This window comes from Triticum aestivum, chromosome 4A (assembly GCF_018294505.1).
Source record: "Triticum aestivum cultivar Chinese Spring chromosome 4A, IWGSC CS RefSeq v2.1, whole genome shotgun sequence".
Lineage (NCBI taxonomy): Eukaryota > Viridiplantae > Streptophyta > Magnoliopsida > Poales > Poaceae > Triticum > Triticum aestivum.
In genome coordinates this window covers 65,857,501-65,862,345 of record NC_057803.1, presented here as the reverse complement: position 1 = coordinate 65,862,345, position 4,845 = coordinate 65,857,501, and positions in this window count along the sequence as shown.

Genomic DNA, 4,845 nt, shown 5'->3' with positions numbered 1-4,845 from the left:
AGAAGGGAGGATCTAGAATCGGCCAAGCCTTTATCTGAGTCGTTTCATTATCCCACCTCAGTGTGTCATGCGAGGCGGTTTCCTTGGCATGTCTTGTTAAAGCAGAGATCGTGTCCCCTTATTCTGGGATTCTCATCAATACGGGCGTGGGTAACCCAACCGCGCCATTCATTACGGCGCTTGGAGATAAGCGAGTTTTACCAGGCTGGTGGGGACACGTAGTTGCGTCCGCCCATATAAGGGGATAATGATCCACCTTTTCACCTACGCCTTCTTCCTCCCTTGCTTATCCATTCTCGCGCACTCGAGCTCCAGCGCCCAAGTCCGCACTCCCCACCTCAACCTTCTCCAGCCATGTCCAGAGCGGGAGGCAAGTGGATGGTCTCCTCCCTCACGGAGGGACACATCAAAAAACTGAGGAAGGCCGGATACTTGTCTAATAACATTATGTACCGGCTTCCCAAAAACGGGCAGCTCATCCCCACCCCTAGGCCCCATGAGAGGGTGGTGTTCCTCCCCCATTTCCTCTGCGGACTGGGCTTCCCTCTTCACCCATTTGTCCGGGGGCTCATGTTCTACTATGGCCTGGATTTCCACGATCTGGCCATGAACTTTGTCCTCAACATCTCGGCGTTTATCGTCGTGTGCGAGGCTTTCCTCCGCATCCGCCCCCATTTCGGCCTATGGCTCAAGACTTTCAATGTCAAGCCGAAGGTGGTGCGTGGTAACCAGGCGGAGTGCGGAGGCGCCATGGTGGGCAAGATGGCCAACGTCTTATGGCTCGAGGGCTCCTTTGTGGAGACCCTGAAGGGGTGGCAATCAGGGTGGTTTTACATCACCAAGTCGCACGACCCCGAATGGGTCGCAGCCCCCGAGTTTTGATCCGGACCCCCTACGCGGCTCACCTCCTGGAAGGAGACGGGCCTGTCGTGGGGTAAAAAATGAGAGCTGACCGGACTCCAAACATGCGTCCAAACCCTGGTGGACAAGAAGCTCAAACTTGTCAACGTAGTCCAGGTTATGCTCATCCGCCTGATCCTCCCGTGTCAACAACGAGCTTTCAACCTGTGGGAGTTCGACCCGGCGCGTCATCAAATTCTGAGCTGGCTTTTCCACACAACGTATGAAGATGCCTGGAAGGTGCTTTGCAAGGGCACCGAGGCCCCCCGCATCCGCTACCGAGGATCGCGGATTCAGTACGAGCGTCACCCTCATGCGGTAAGCTGTTTTTTCCTTTTACAGGGTATTAGTTTTTCATAGTTTGACATCATGCGGGAACTAAGCTCCCTTACCTTTGACAGGATTGGCAGGTGACGTCCGGACAGATCAACTGTCCGGCTCCTTTGCCCGAAGGCCCAGCGGACGCTCGCTTGGCGAAGCTGCTGGTTCCGGCACCCTATGTGGTGCCGGAGAAGAAGGCCGCGAAAAAGGCCACGGGGACTCGAAAGAGTGCCCGGCGCCAGGAGGTGTTGGATCCATCATCCGACGGTTCCGAGGCGCATTCCTCCCGTGAAGACGAGGAGGAAGAAGAAGAGAACTCTCCCCCTCTAGCGGGAGGAGAGAAGAAAAGGAAGGCCGCCCTCTCTGGGGAGGCCGGAGGGTCCAAGAAGGGGAAAACCCTTCCTCCGGACTACTCCACCGATGCCGACGGCGGCGGAGAGGAGTGGCCGCCCAGGGCCAAGCCCCTGGCAAAATCATAAGTATCCAGATACCAGAGTAATTCATAGTATTCATTTATTGCACAACTTTCCCTTATGTCAAATATGTTTGTGCAGCCCACCCAAAGACCGGCTCGACGCGTCGTCGAGCGGCTCACTGGACTCATCGGATGTTTACTCGCTTACGATGGCTTGCTCCCCCCGCCCTACGGACGACACTGAAGTGTTGTCCCAACAGGTTCCAAGCCGGGAGGAGGTGGTCCTAGAGGCGCCGCAAGGCGACCTCCCGGACTCCAGGAGTAAAGGGGATTGTCGGTGTCGAAATCGGCGGATCTCGGGTAGGGGGTCCCGAACTGTGCATCTAGGCCGGATGGTAACAGGAGGCAAGGGGCACGAAGTTTTACCCAGGTTTGGGCCCTCTCGATGGAGGTAAAACCCTACGTCCTGCTTGATTAATATTGATGATATGGGTAGTACAAGAGTAGATCTACCACGAGATCGGAGAGGCTAAACCCTAGAAGCTAGCCTATGATATGATTGTTGATGTGTATGTTGTCCTACGGACTAAAACCCTCCGGTTTATATAGACACCAGAGAGGGTTAGGGTTACACAAAGTCGGTTACAATGGTAGGAGATCTGTATATCCGTATCACCAAGCTTGCCTTCCACGCCAAGGAAAGTCCCTTCCGGACACGGGACGAAGTCTTCAATCTTGTATCTTCATAGTCCAGGTACTGTCCGGCCATCCGGACACCCCCTAATCCAGGACTCCCTCAGTAGCCCCTGAACCAGGCTTCAATGATGACGAGTCCGGCGCGCAGATTGTCTTCGGCATTGCAAGGCGGGTTCCTCCTCCAAGTACTTCATAGAAGATTTTGAACACAAAGATAGTGCCCGGCTCTACAAAATAAGTTTCCACATATTGCCATAGAGAGAATAGCATTTACACAAATCTAATCTGCTGACGTATTCCGTAGTGTGACACACCACGACCAAGCCTTTACCCGAGTCGTTTCATTATCCCACCTCAGCGCGTCATGCGAGGCGGTTTCCTTGGCACGTCTTGTTAAAGCAGAGATCGTGTCCCCTTATTCCGGGATTCTCATCAATACGGGCGTGGGTAACCCAACCGCTCCTAGGACTCCTAGATTATAGGCAAGTCCAAACGGACACGGAGAGGACGCTTGATATTCACCCTCTTTATAAAGGGACAAGGCTTTTATTTTTCCCTCCCGTGTTCAATCGAATCCTTCCCCCACCTCAAGCTCAAGTGCCCAAAGTTCAGGTCAGGTGCTCCGAACCTTCAGTCATGTCTGGATCTAGCCTTCAAGGCCGATGGGCGCCTTCCTCCGTTACGGAAGAAGACATCAAAAGGTTGAGGGAGGCCAGATATCTGACAGCCGAGATTTTGCCCCGGCTGCCTCCCCGAGGGCAGGCTGTCCCCACCCCCGAACCCAACGAGAACGTCATGTTCGTCTCCTACTTCCTCCGAGGTCTAGGCCTTGCTCTGGACCCTTTCGTCAGGGGTTTGATGTTTTACTACGGGCTAGACTTCCATGATCTAGCTCCACACTCCTTTCTTCATATCACGACATTTATTGTTGTGTGCGAGGCCTTCCTCCGGGTTACCCCTCACTTTGGCCTATGGCTCAAGACCTTTGAAGTGAAGCTGAAGATGATCGAGGGGCAACATGCAGCGTGTGGAGGTGCCTTAATACGCAAGATGATGGGAGCTCCGTGGCCCAAAGGTTCCATCCCAGAGGTGTCTGAATTGTGGCAACATGAGTGGTTCTACATCACGACTCCTAGAAGTGCCAAGTGGGTGCCCCCCTGTTTTCCGCTCGAGCCCTCCACCACAGCTGATGTCATGGATCAGCAGAGGTCTGAGCTGGGGTCCAGCCAAGGACGTGCCTATACTGCAAAGCCGCATTCGAGATCTCTTCAATGGAGATTTCAGTTTGGTTGCGTTAATACTGGTTATGCTAGTTCGTCAAGTCCAGCCTTGCAAACGCTGGCCTCTTCTCCTGTGGGAGTTCAATCCCGAGGGACCGCGTGCCATTCAAAATTTTCTCGGCCTAACGCACGAGGAGATGTACAAGTCAGTCTTCGGACCTCAGGTGGAGTGTCCGGAAATCACCGAGGACGTGGCCCTGAGTAGTAACCACCCCGCCGAACAGGTAAGGCATCTTCCGGCTGAACATACTATCCCTCCTTTGTTACGAAGTTATTTTTGAGAGTTCACTTTTTGACCAGGACTGGCTAACAAAGGCGAAGTTGATTCGGTGTTCGGCCCCCCTCCCTGAGGGTTTGGAAAATCTGATATTGGAAAAGATGCTCCAGACCGCACCTTGCCCGGAGCCCTTGAAGGAAGATACTGTGGAGGATAATGCGGGCGGACGCGGGCCCCCAATGCTGCCCATTCTAGCCGACGGAGCGAGCGTCTCCATGAAGGAAGACGACCAGAAGAGGAAAAGGACTGCGCCCGGGGATTCGGAAGCCGAAGCTTCCAAACGGGAGAAGAAGTCTCCCACGGAGGATCCTACCTTGGGGGGCGCTGTTGCCGCACAAAGTCCGCGGGGGGATCAATTCTCCCGCGAGTCGTAAGTGACCTGAAATACTTTAATAGTACAGATATGCCATCTTTTTCTTCTGAAAAAATAACCACCGCATATATTTTTGCAGTTCGGGCCTTAGCCCCTCTCAAATGAGCTCATCTTCGGGGGATCTTCTTCCAGAGATGATGGAAAGCGAAACGCCTCCTCCGGACTCCTCCGCTCCGGAAGCGGGCGACCCTGAAGTGTCGTCGCGGAGGGCCTCTCCAAGTCCGGTGAGACCGGAAGATAATCCCATTGACCCCCGAAGCTCCCAGTGTCCGGCTCCCAAAGAGAGCATACAAAAGAGTCCAGCACCGCATAGTGTGCGATCGGATGTTCTGAGGGAGTTGGTGGGGCGAGCGGCCATCTCAGATGAACACCGTGTGCTGATGAATACGGTGATGGAGAGAATATCGTCCGCTGAAAGCGGATTGCATGAAGCTTTTATGAGTCTACTAGCAGGCTTTGAGGTACGTAAAAGAATGTATGATAGTCCTGCACATGCTAGGTGTGCCGTATGTAGATAGTAGCCCCTGAGACTCTAGTTGTCGTCGGAAACGAAGGCGAACAGAGGATCATATTCCCAAGTAAT